Raw genomic sequence first — 14,360 nt, forward strand, 5'->3', positions numbered from 1 at the left:
AGATTGAAGTTGTCAAGGATTTCATTTTACTTGGATCCACAATCAACGCCCATGGAAGCAGCAGTCAAGAAATCAAAAGACGCATTGCATTGGGCAAATCTGCTGCAAAAGACCTCTTTAAAGTGTTAAAAAGCAAAGATGTCACCTTGAAGACTAAGTTGCGCCTGACCCAAGCCATGGTGTTTTCAGTCACCTCATATGCATGCAAAACCTAGACAATGAATAAGGTAGACCAAAGAAGACTTCACACCTTTGAATTGTGGTGGTGTTGGCGAAGAATATTAAATATACCATGGACTGCCAGAAGAACCAACAAATCTGTCTTGGAAAAAGTGCAACCAGAATGCTCCTTAGAAGCAAGAATGGCAAGATTATGTCTCACATACTTTGGACATGTTATCAGGAGGGATCAGTCCCTGGAGAAGGACATCATGCTTGGTAAAGTAGAGGGTCACCAAAAAAAAGGAAGACCCTCAAGAGATGGATTGACACAGTGGCTGCAACAATGGGCCCAAGCATGACAACAATTGTAAGGATGGCGCAGGACCAGGCAGTGTTTCGTTCTGTTGTACATAGGGTCGCTATGAGTCGGAACCGACTTGAGGGCACCTAACAACAACAATACTACTACCTAGAAATAAGTATGGTTCACAACTTGTTGAATCTTACATATTTATATGTAACATGTTATATATAAATATATAAATTAGTATCATTTACTATGAGGGTTCCATAGTAACATTTTGCCTTTCTCTGTAAATGACTGCACCCTAGTCAACCCTAATCAGCCTATGATGCCCATCCAGAGGGAGTTTATTATAGAAAGAATGCATACAGGAACACCAAGTTAATATTCAGCATCTAGAATTCAAAAATAAGGTTTTGCAGCAGACAATATCTTCTAATTCCAGACATTCTCTTAAGAAAGATATCTAAATCTGCCATCCTTTCCAACCAGGGATATGAACCGGTTCTAAATGGTTCAGTCAAGTCAGGAAACTTTCTGGAGCCAATAATCCAATCTCCCGCATCAGGGAACTTTCAGGTGTGGAGAGTCATACACATTCAAAGCACTCTGTCGACCACCATCATTGAGTGGGCACCAGTCTGTTACCCACTCGGGTCAAAAGCAACACACAAGAGATTTGGTTGGTATGCAATGCATACACTGCCCTTGTTTCTGTAGGCAGTGACTGCATTCAGAACTTGTTCAAAGCCTTGTCCCCAACACATCCCAAACCAATTGTTTTTATCATTAGATTAGAGATTTTCATTGATGAGGGGTCCCGACGGAAAGGGAAAATCCCACCCTCATCCAATATGTTGTTGCTGTTAGCAGCCACCAAGTAGGCCCCCAACTCATAGCAACTCCACATGTAGGTGTCCCAATTTTCCCCTCTTCAGCCTGACCAAAAGCCAGTTGCCATTGAGTTGAATCCAACTCGTGGCGACTCCGTGTGTTTCAGAGCAGAACTGCACTCCATAGTCAATTGGAAAATGCCTTCAAAACATTCTTGTTTCCACAAACAGCATAAAATTGATAAATTTCCCAGATTCTTACATTTCCTAGAATATTTTGCTTCTACTTTCAATCATGAATGAAAATTTAGCCATGTTTTAAATCCATCCATCTAAACATTTTTCCTCTAAAACCCTGCTGACATTATTCCATCATATTTTGGCATTTAGTGTTAGAGAGTAGAAGTCTGGAACCAACCTAATTTTCTGTTCTTTTGTGGTGAAACTGATTATTTTTTTCCCTCCCTGGATATCTGTATAATTTTGTATGGCTTATTTTAATTCTTAGAATTAAAGTAAAAATCACTATGATGTGTGTATGTTTGCCTGTAATATAGCAAGTCTTTTCAATTTTCAAATTTAGATATCTTTTCAGATCCATACAGATTCTTTCAATACACTTTCAATTTTTATATTTTTAATGTTTTTATATTTTGTTCCATTTGTTATTTTTTTTCCTCTGAAATTTCTATAATTCTTAAGTTTTATGTCTGTCTTATGTCCTACATATCTGTCAAATCTTCTTGCTTTTAATCTATTAATTCTCTTCCCCTGAACCATGGGAAAGCTTCTCAAGTTTGTCTTCCACATCATTGTGATTTTTAGTCTTGGTGCTGCTTATCAATTTCCTTGACTTTCTCCTCTTTCTTCCTTTTTTTTTATTTTTGTCCCAGCTTGCTAAATCTGAATTTTATTAGACCTGCCACCACTTCCATTTTCTTCTTATGATTTTGCTTCTTCATACATAGAGGCCATGTTTCCTTGCAATTATTGTGACCACCAATCAGTTTCCTGGAAGGTTCTTTTGGTTCTTGAAGTAAATATTTTCAGAAGTATACTTTTCCAATGAGCACACTGAAAGATGCTGCCCTTTCCCTTATTCTTTGGCATTTTTTCCACCTATCCTACGTTACTTTTTTTCAATGCCTCATCCTGAAAATAAGAGACTATAGTTAGGGTTTCTCAACAGATTCAGGGTGAATTTCCTTCGACTCTACTCGCGATCCCCTTAAGTGCCAGGGGATTCCCTTCTTTGATCTAATGTTAGAGAGAACATTGATTTGCATAATTCCCAGTCCATTTTTTAGGATCTAATATGGATTGATCTGGTCCTAACTTTTTGTTTTCTCTCATCCCTATGACTTTGTCCTCCAATATTGAGAAATAATGAAATATAAGTTTATCGGTTAGGGCTTGGATGCAGTAAAAATTAGACCCAAAAGTTTATAATGATTCATATACAGTAGACATGTACTTCTAGCTCATGTAAGAGTTTGAGAATTCCTGAATGACAGGCAGCTCTCCTCCAGGCAGGATTCAGGGACAGGGTCCTTCCATCTCCACCTAGATGACAGAGGGAGGGAAAGAGGACATGGAGGAAGCACAATCTCTTCTTTAAAGTCTTGGATTGAAATTAGCACAAATCACTTCAGCTCACAGCCCATTGAAAATAACTAATTCACGACCACATCTAACTGCAAAGGAATCTGGGAAACGTAGTCTAGCTGTGTGTTCAGGAAAAAGAGAAGAACGCTGATTTTGGGGACCAAGTCCGTCACAATGTTGGAAGCTATAATCGCTAGTACACACTGCTATATAGACTTTTGTTTCTTGCTCCCAGTCAACATTGCTTTTCTTGGTTGTAGAAGCTATACCTTCCAGTACTCAACAAGTATGACTCCTCTAGTTACTTCTCTTCCTGGCTATTTTGAGTAAGACAACCGCACCCCCACCTCCCCAGCCTCAGCCCCTGGGATGCAAACTCTAACCAAGCCCAGGCAGACTAAGATTATGCTGGACATCAATGCGAGGAAATGATAAGGAGAGGAGGAAGTGGCCAATGTACACTAATCCCTTTTCCGTAATTTCTTGGGAACAGTTTTAGAAGACATACTCTGGCAACAGAGGCAAAACACAGTAATGTCACTGAGCTAACATACGTCTAGCTCAGTAGTTCTCAAGGTGTGGTCCATGGACCAGCAACATCAGCATCACCTGAGTACTTGTTAGAAACAAGCACATTTTCAGGCTCCGTTCCAGACCTGAGTGGCAGTGGTGGTTCAGTGGTAGAATTCTCACCTTCCATGCCAGAGACCCAGGTTTGATTCCTGGCCAGTGCACCTCATGTACAGCCACCACCTGTCTGTCAGTGGAGGCTTTGAGTATTGATATAGTGCAGAGCAGGTTTCAGCAGAGCTTCCAGATTAGAAATAAAGGCCTGGCGATCTACTTCCAAAAATGAGCCAATGAAAATCATATGGATCACAACACATGGCAGTGCTTCAAGTGCATGGAGTCACCATGAGTCTGGGACAAACTCAACAACAACAACCCTCCACGCCTACTGAATCAGGAACTTCGGGACTGAGGCTCCGCAATCTGGTTTTTGTTTGTTTGTTTTTGTTTTTACTGTACTTTAGATGCAGGTATACAGAGCAAATTAGTTTCTCATTTAAAACAATTAATACACATTTTTTTTGTGACATTGCTTGCCAACACCACGACATGTCAACACTCTCCCTCCTCAACCTTGGGTTCCTCACTACCAGCTTTCCTGTCCCCTACTGCGTTCTCATCCTTGCCCCTGGGCTACTGTGCCCATTTAGTCTCGTTTTGTTTTATGGGCCTTTCTAATCTTTGACTGAAGGATGAACCTCAGGAGTGACTTCAGTACTGAGTTAAAAGGGTGTCCAGGGACCATACTCTTGGGGTTTCTCCAGTCTCTGTCAGACCAGCAAGTCTGGTCTTTTTTGTGAGTTAGAATTTTGTTCTACATTTTTCTCCAGCTCAGTCCAGGACCCTGTATTGTGATCCCTGTCACAGCAGTTGGTGGTGGTGGCCAGACACCATCTAGCTGTGCTGGACTCAGTCTGGTGGAGACTGTGGTAGTTGTGGTCCTTTGGACTAATCTTTCCCTTGTGTCTTTGGTTTTCTTCATTCTCCCTTGCTCCAAACGGGGTGAGTCCAGTGGAGTATCTTAGATGGCTGCTCACAAACTTTTAAGACCCCAGACATTACTCACCAAAGTACAGTGTAGAACATTTTCTTTATAAACTATGTTATGCCAGTTGAGCTAGATGTCCCCCCAGATCATGGTTCAGCAATCTGTTTTAACAAGCCCTCCAGGTGATTCTGTTACACTCTAAATTTTGAGAACCACTACTCTAACTGAAACATCACTGTGACTTGAGGCCACAGCAAGACACCCTATGTCAACGGGCAGCAGTTCATTCTAATTGTAAGCAAATGGCCTAAAAGGAGTATCTGAAAATCTAATCTTGCAAAACTGAAAGTGCAGAGCAATGATAGTAAAACTCAAAGTTGTTGTCTGACTGATTAGGAAAACTTAAAATTAAAGTGTTTGTTTAAATAGGAAGCTTCTGTCACTCACAAATTCTTGCTTGTCTCTTTTCTTTGACACAACCTAGTTCGCGGTGCTAAATCGAATTGACCATTGGTGGTGAACACACAGTCATAGAATATCTGATACGAAGGAAACTCAGAGACCATCAAGGCCACCAACCCATTTTATAAACTGGAAAACTGAGGTTCAGGAAGGTCGTTCCAAGGTTCCACCTCTGGTTGGAGGGAGAGCCTGAGCCAGAACCCAAGACTCCTGATTCCTGACCCAGCGCCCTTGCCGCTAACATCGTCTCATGAGATGGCGTTTGTAAAGCCCTCTGAAACACATAAAGTGCAAAGTGGTTGCATTATATTAATATTGAATTGGGTTCAGATAATTTGAATTCCAAATCTTAAAGAGCCAAAGTTAAACGTGTGTGCAAATTTGCTCTCTAAGCCCTGTCCAAATGCAAATAAAAAATGAATGAACAGCATTGCCTTAGAATTATAGAACACTTCGAAACACTGATATTGATATTAAGAAATGTAATGAAAAGCATCAGGCAGCTGCCTCTGATATCTCCTTTTCACATTTTCCTCTAAAATACCTGTGGTGTCATAGAAATCTGAGAGAAATTTCCACTAACTATAAGGCCAATGGAGCCCTGGTGGCACAGTGGTTAAGAGCCATGGCGAGCCGTGGCTGAGAACCAAAAGGTTGGCAATTTGAATCCACCAGCCACTCCTTGGAAACCCTATGGGGCAGTTCTACTCTATCCTATAGGGTCGCTATGAGTTGGAATCAATTTGACAGCAACGAGTTTGGGTTAATGAGTTTATAAGGCCAATGGGCCTAGATTGTTGTTGTTACATGCTGTTGAGTTGGCTCTGACCCATGGCGACCCCATGTACAACAGAATGAAATGTTGCCTAGTCCTGCACCATCTTCATGACCAGTTACAGATCAGACTGTTGAGAGCCATAGGGTTTTCACTGGTTGGAAGTAGATCACCAGAACTTTCTTCCTAGTTCACCTTACTCTGGAAGCTCAACTGAAACCTGTTTCAGCATCATAGCAACATGCAAGCCTCCACTGACAGGTGGGTGGTGTCTGCACATGAAGTGCATTGGCTGGGAATCGAACCCCGGTCTCCCGCAGAGAAGGCGAGAATTCTACCATTGAACCACCAACATAGAGAGGGGAGAAATTGTCGGCAGCAATCTTTGGAGACTATTTACCCCATAAGGCACTCAGTAAATACTTGCTGAACAAATGCAGGACAATTCAGAAAGGCATAAAAGTAGAAAGAACAGTGAGCAGATACAAGGCAGAGCCTTGAAGGATATGTCCTAGCTTATCGGCTTTGGGAGGCAAGGTCTGCACAAGCTGTCAGTACTAAGAGAGGGCAGTGGAGCTGAAAAGTGGCACAGTTTCAGCTGAGTACAAAAGGAAAGTGAGAGAAGCCAGGAACACAGTCAATCAGGCCATTTGGGGGGATGGGAGGCAGCAAGGGTGACATGGAAGAGAGATCAGATACTGGGTCAAGACAGCAGGAGACACTGAATCTCCTCAAGGCAAGTACAAGAATCAGACTTTGAGGATCAGTGCCAGACAAGAGCTAGCAGGGATCGACAGGGAAGCAAAGCAATGAGCTTTTATGACATCTGGATGAACGTACTAGACAACCTTCTATCGTATTGGCTGGTGTGTCCGACCAGATGGCTGACCTCAGGTTGAATTACCAGAGCATCTGCCAAAAAAATCCAAACTACGTAGTTAATAGTCTTGAAAGTACTTGTTAACAACCCAAGAAGGGAACATGACAAACTTCAAGACTGCTACTTGGAATTATAATCAGAAGAACCAACAAAATACTGGACATTGCCGAGAACCAAAAAAGCATTACGCTGTTAGCAATATATGCAAAAATCAGTTGCCATTAAGCCAATTTCGACTCATGGAGACCCCATATGTCTCAGAGTAGAGCTGTGCTCCATAGGGTGATTTTTCAGAAGTAGATTGGCAGGCCTTTCTTCCAAGGTGTCTCTGAGTGGATTCGAGCCTCCAACCTTTCAGTTAGCAGCTGAGCACATCAACCATTTGCACCACCCAGGGACAGAGACGTATGTAGATCCCACTAACAGCTCTAGGAAACAGCAACTCAACAGGAAGCTGAAATTACTGGAAGAAGAAAATACTCCATGTTCATTATTTCACTTAATCCTATGAAGAAGGTTTCATTTCACAATCTTACAGAAGAGGACTGAGGCGGGGAGAGAGTAAAGAACTTGGCCACATTCATGTAGCTAGCATTTGGAGGAGGCAAGATTTGGACCCAATTCAGCCTGAGTTGTCATGTTGCTTCCATGTGAGATGAAAAAATTCCACGGGAGGAAAAGTAAAAACCTGAGACTGCATCTGCCTAGAAAAGTGGGTCTCAAAATACGTCCTGTGAAATGCTACTATCTTGAATTGATCTTCAACAAGAAATAAATAAGTGTGAAAATTGCTGCAGGATAGAGCCTCCTTTTGAAAGTCCCATGAGCATTTCTATATTTAAACAGAAATCCGTCTGAAACTCAAATTCTTTTTTCATGTACTATCTACTAATATCCTGCAGAACTAGTGTTCTTGGGAACATAAGAAAAAGTTGCCATAGAGTTGATTCCTACTCACGGTGACCCTATGTGTGCCAGAGTAGAACTGTGCTCCATAGGGTTTTCAGTGACTGATTTTTCAGAAGTAGATGGCCAGGCCTTTCTTCTGAGGTGCCTCGGGGTAGACTCAAACTTTTAACCTTTTGGTTAGCAGCCGAGCGTGTTAACTGTTTGCACCACCCAGGGACTAAAGGATATACTTTAGAAAAAGCAGATCTAAGAAGATGAACCACTGAGTGAAAACTATTTTTATAATCTCATTAAATATGTAACCATAGAGAACATATATATGGCAAGCACTAGAATTTCAAAATATCCATTAAAGGTTGAAGTAGTCTTAAGACAAATAAAAAGAGATCTTATTCTTCACAGCCCAAAGTAAGCTTATAAACCTTGCTGCTACACTAAATGCAAACATAAAAATAATCATAATCATGTGTTATTAAAGAACAGATCCCCCCACTGGGGGACACAGAGGTTATGTTAGTGGTGGTGGAATGATTTGGAAAAGAATAGCGAGAACGGTTGCTCAACACGAAGAACGTAATCAGCATCACTGAGTTGTAAAAATTGTTGCAGTGATGTGTTTTCTCATGCACATATTTACCACAATTTAAAAAAAGAAAAAGAGAAGAAAAATTTATGGATAGGCATTTTAAAAACAGAATGACCCCTCTGACTGCCCCAGAATTAGAAGCACAGCGGTGACCGGACGCCCCACTGGTCTAGCATTGTGAACAGATTTACAGCAGTTTTGGCCAAGCTAACTTGGTCTGTTACAGCTGGTTTCTAATCTGCACAAAACCAAAAACCCATTGTTGTCGAGTCGATTCCAACTCATAGCGACCCTACAGGACAGAGTAGAACTGCCCCATAGGGTTTCCAAGGAGCGCCTATTGGATTCAAACTGCCAACCTTTTGGTTAGCAACTGTAGCACTTAATCACTACGCCACCAGGGTCAGTGTCTTTCTATTTTGCCATGTTTACATCATCCTCATAGCTCAGAACGGAGAGAGAAGCTGTTGTCATTGTTGTGTGCCATCAAGTCAATTCTGACTCATAGCAACTCTATAGGACAGAGTAGAACTGCCCCACAGGGTTTCCAAGGCTGTAATGTTTACAGAAGCAGACTGCCGCATTTTTCTCCCGCAGAGTGGCTGGTGGTTTGAACCACCGACCGTTCAGTTAGCAGTCAAGAGCTTAACCACTGCGCCACCAGGGCTCCTTAGCTAGAGGTTAGGTAATGTGTTATTTGCATTTAACTCCAGGAAATGGGCCTTCCTAACATAGAAGCTGTAGTCCCTGTGTGGCACAAATGGTTAAGGGCTTGACTACTAGTTAAAATGTTGGCAGTTCAAACCCACCCAGTAGCACTTGGAGAGACAGGCCTGGCAATCTGCTTCCGAATGGTCACAGCCTTGAAAACCCTATGGAGCACAGTTCTACTTTGTGCACATACAGTTGCTATGAATTGGAATTGACTCGAAGGCAACTAACAACAACATAGAAGCTGAGCACGCACCCTTCCACTGTGGCTCCGTCTTGTCCTCACACTCCTGGGTAGATGCACCCAGGACAGAGGGCTCATTCCCCAGTCCTAGCGCCCACTGCCCATGCCCTGGACTGTGGCTTTCAGAGGTGGGAGCTGCAGGGGCTGGCTGAGTCCTCTGCACAACTGCAGCTGCAGCTGCTTAATCACCTGTCACCTAATCCTTCATGCTCACTTGTCAGGAGTAAGGATCCCACACATCTACCTTACCGCAGGCCCCTGTGGTCCTTCTCATCCTGCAGAGAGGAATGGGCAGCAGGTTTCAGATTCCACAAAAGGGCCAGTTTAAACTACAACAAAGAATCGATTCAAACCTAATGAACTCAGATCTTGAAAGAAACAAGAAGCCTTGTCTCTCCTTTCTATTTCCTTTTTTTGGGGTGGGGGGGCCGCAGAAGGGTGGGGAGTCATGAGACCGAGTCTGGAGGGACACCCAGAATGGGCTGTCCTCCGAGTGTGCACATTCTCTTGCCTCTGCGATGACAGCTGATCATTGCCACCTCTGAGACCCCATGCTATTCTTGTTGTTGCTGGCTGCCTTGCAGCTGGCTCTGCCTCATGGCGACCTAATGTACAACAGAACAAACCACTGCCCGGTCCTGTGTCATCCCCACAATCACTGGCGTGTTCAAGCTCATCATTGCAGCTATTGTGCCAACCCATCTCACTAAGGGTCTTCCTCTCCCTTGCTGGCCCTCTACTTCACCATACATGATGTCTTCCTCCAGCAGTTGATCCTTCCTGATGACAAGTCCAAAGCTAGTGAGTCACATAATGTTCAGTTGTGATCCACAAGTTTTTCACTAGCCAATTTTTGGAAGTAGATCACCAGGCCTTTCTTCCTAGTCTATCTTAGTCTGGAAGCTCCACTGAAACCTACCCATCATGGGTGACCCTGCTAGTATTTGAAATACTGTTGGCAGAGATTCCAGCATCATAGTAACACGCAAGCCACCATAATACAACAAATTGACAGATGGGTAGTGGTGAGATCCCATGTAATTTTATTAAAACTACTAATCTTCCCAACTGCCACTTGTTTGTTATTTCTTCATAACTTCCTCCTCTTCAAGTAGACTGAGAGTAAAGAACATTTGTGAAGTAGTGGAGAGGTAAGGAAAATGGTAATCAAAGCAACAATGAAGTGTCATTTTACCATATGAAATCAGGAGAAAGAAGGAAAGATGGAGGGAGAGAAGGGAAGAGGAGAGAGAGAACCCAATTTTAGTGAAATTGTGGTGAAACAAGTACACTCAAGCATTGGCTGATAGTATTTTACACTGGTACAGATACTCTGGAAAATATTACATTGTGTATTATTTTAAAAAGTCATATTAAGCCAATAATAGAAATTGAAGTTTATTTAATATACTATTTGCAAATTGGGGCAACACTTCAACTAGAGAGCCAAAAATGTTCCAAACATTAAAGACTTTCCAAAGCTTCTTATATACCATCTTAACAGCATTGCCATGGAAACAGGGCCAGAATAATGTTTATATAACTACAATTTACTCTAAAACACAGCTTCCAGTCTGACCCTTGAGTCTATTTCTTGAAACTGACCTCACCTAGATAATTCTTCAAAAAAGCCCAACGCCTAAGGCAAGCTTACTCTTCACTAAGCTGCTTCCTAGGCTATTGTGTGACTCAAAGGTGACTTTAGGAAACCAGTTTGCTCAAGGCTCAAGGTTCAAAAGAACATCTCAGGGCAATGGCCTGGGTGGGTCACCTAACTCCATGCAACCCAGAAATCTGGATTCCATGAGAATTAAAACTGTTTCTCAGTATCAAGAGTAATATAAATATATATATATTTTAACCAGTAATTCCACTCAAGGGACTTATTCTAAGGAAATTAATTTCAGAGAAACAAAAAGCTACATGCATTAGAATGAAGATTTCAGAATCATTTCCAATATTGGGTAATTGTAAACAATCAAAATATCTAGTAATATGGGAGAGCTAAGTAAGCTATGAGAAATCAGCCTCATGATACATTATATAGCCATTAAAAATAATTATGGAGACCATATCACATTATGGAAATTTCATAGTAAAGCATGAGTTAAGAAATGCAGAATATAAATTTATGGGTAAACTCTAAGTATGTAAAATATATGCATAGAGACCAACTGGAACAGAATTTAAAACTGAAAATCATTGCCATAGTACGGTGGTAGGGTTACCAGTGACTTTTTTTTTCCTTTTTAAAATATTTTGTTTAAATTTTAAATTAAACATTACTATCACAATGACTTAAGAAGGACGCACCATCAAATTTCATTATTGTTTTCCATCATAAACCACAAGTTTCAGAAGTTTATAACTCAGACTTTTCAATGTGTATGGGAGACAGAGAGACAGAAAGAGAAATCAAGCAAATATATGTCTTCAAAGATTGATTAGTATTTCAAATACCCTGTGTCCTGGAATGAACTGGGCAATGAAAGGAAACACAAAAGCTTGACACTGAGTCCATGTCCTCCATGACCTCTTCTTAGTGGGCAGGTAGATTGTTGTTGCTGGTTGCTGTCAAGTCGATTCTGACTCATGGTGACCCCATGTGTGCAGAGTAGAACTGCTCCACAGGGTTCTCAAGGCTGTGACCTTTCGGAGGCGGATTGCCAGGCCTATCTCCCAAGGTGTCTCTGGGTGGATTCAAACTGCTAACTTTTCAGCTAGTAGTTGAGTACTTTACTGTTTGTGCTACCCAGGGAGTCCTGGGCAGGTAGGTACTAGGGCAAAAAGATAAAGAGTATTAGCATCTTTATATCCCCAATGTCCAGCATAACGCCTGGCACATTGTAAGGACAGGTTAAGTACTTGTAGATGGAAGGAATGAAAGGAAGAAAGGTATGAAGAGAGGCGGGGAAGGAAGGGAGACAGGGAGGGAGGCAGGAAGAGGGTAGCCTGGCACCTATATTTATTAAATTGAATAAGCACTTGATGCGAAGTGTACCTTAAAGCCATACACTCCTTCTGAAGAGTTTCAAGCCTGTATCACATCTTCAGCTCAACACATGGCCTCATTAAAACAGGGCTTTGAACCAGTTTGTTCCAGTTGAACCCCTGCTGAGGATTTGCATTTCCACCACAGACATACTGAATCAGAATCTACAGTTTCGCAAGATCCCCAGGTGATTCTTATAATAAATTTTGAAAACTACTGCTCTACTAGTGGTTCTCAGAATTGATCCCTAACCAGCAGCATTAGCATCACCTGGGAACTTGTTAGAAATGCAAATTCTCACAGAGGGTTTGAACCTGAACAAATGGTCCAAAGCCTTGGCTGTAATTGTTGCTTTGATTCTTCTTCATGATTGCATGGTTTAGGAGTCGGTCAGAGTTACGGGAAGACAGAATTTGGAATTCTGCCTCTCTCCTGTGGCTGAAGCCCTGATGGCACAGTGGTTAAGCATTTGGCTACTAACCAAAAGGCTGGCAGTTTGAATCCACCAGCCGCTCCTTGGAAACCTTATGGGCAGTTCTACTCTGTCCTACAGGGTCACTATGAGTCGGAGTCTACTCGACGGCAAGGGGTTTTTGGTTTCTCCAGTGGCTACAGTTGCCCCTGATTCAATGTTCTGGTTCCTCTGTCCAGAAAGCTATGGTGTCTTCTATCGGCACCACAATGGCCCATTCACCATGCTAACCATGCTTGACTTCAGGCTAAAAGCTGTGAAAACAGCAAATAACTTTGTACAACTCCTCTCCTCTGGGTGTGGACTTCAGAGACTATGCCTGCTTCTGCACACTTCCCAGTGCCTGCATATAGATGTTGCTTTTGTATTATTTCCAGAGTTTATAGATATTATCTGCAGGTAGGTTGGTCTGATTGGATCTTACTCTGCCATTGCCCTCCATGAACATAATTTTTCATATCAGATTTTATGCATGACAAGGTTACTCTCAATTTCTGATCTTTTCAAATTTTTGATAGTCACCATTGGCAAGAAAATGTATTTGCACTGGTAGGTGATAAAAAATTTAAAACCAGTTTTGAAGCTACTCAAAAATTTGCAAGAGTTGAAAGTCTATTTAAAGGAGCAAAAAGCTCTTCTTTTATTTATTTTTTTCACTGACAAAGTGAGGTTGAAATTCCTTGTGATAATAACGCACATGGGTTTCAAATCAAACAATGTTTTCATATCAAGTATTTCAAAATAATGATGCTGCTGTAATTAGCAGAGTACACATGCATTGTTAGAGCAGTCACCCTGCAGCTAGCCTGATGCCACTAACAGGGTGTATCAGCTGAAGATGCGTCTGATGTACGTGAAGGCACAGATTCAGTGCCCCTGGAGTCGCTCTACCAGGAGTGGGTGTGGATCCTCCAGCCTGCTCAACCCCACTCCTGCATCTTGGCTTGTGCCCCTGACTCCTTAAGTATTTGGAACACAAACTTCACAAACTTCACCCCTTGTCCGTGATGGGTCAGAGTACACCAAACAGCTGACTGCAAAGTCCTTATCCAAGATGTAGAGAAACCAGGGCTTTGAACCGGTTCCTTCTGGTACAAACCCCTGCTGAGAATTTGCATTTCTAACAAGTTCCCAGCTGAGAATTTGCACTTCCACCCCAGGAATAGTGAATCAGAATCTACATTTTAACAGGATCCCCTGGTGATATCTCCTGGGGGATCTTGTTAAAATGTAGATTCTGATTCAGCACAGGGGCGTGGAAATGCACATTCTCATCAGGGGTTGAAACCTGAACACAAGGGTTCCAAGCCCTGCATTAAAATCTTAGCATGCTGCAGCCACACTCAGCTCCCGGAAGTGCTGGCCACTTGATTTCAGTGGATAAGCTGCTTTTCCACAGAGGCCTGGCAGGATAACTTATAAAATGTAATTGTCTATGCTAGCCCACAAAGAGTACAAGAGACATATTCTAGAGGAGCATTTGTGGTTTTAGATAGTATATGCGGAAGTAGAAAGACTACTGAATTAACTGAAGTCATTTAAATGAAAACCCTTGGCCGACAGCCTGACTTACAGTAGATCTTAATAACTACACGTTTAACCTTCACTAATATGAAAATCAAGAAAGCCCGCTTCTGGTACCAGCACGGCTGAGCTGTATGACTAAGCAAATCAGCCACTCCCTACCTCAGTTTTGTCCTTCCTTAAATACAGGCTGCTTTCGGACATGACCTTTAGCATCCTTTTCAGGCCTCGGAGATACCTAAGGCGGTCTCTGGAATCTGTGGCTGCAGCCCTGACTTCTCCCAAAAACTCTAGGCCTTCCCTTGCTGGTCAAACAGGCATCTTACAATCAACGTCCTCAAAC

Source organism: Trichechus manatus, unplaced genomic scaffold (assembly GCF_000243295.1).
Source record: "Trichechus manatus latirostris isolate Lorelei unplaced genomic scaffold, TriManLat1.0 scaffold00077, whole genome shotgun sequence".
Classification (NCBI taxonomy): domain Eukaryota; kingdom Metazoa; phylum Chordata; class Mammalia; order Sirenia; family Trichechidae; genus Trichechus; species Trichechus manatus.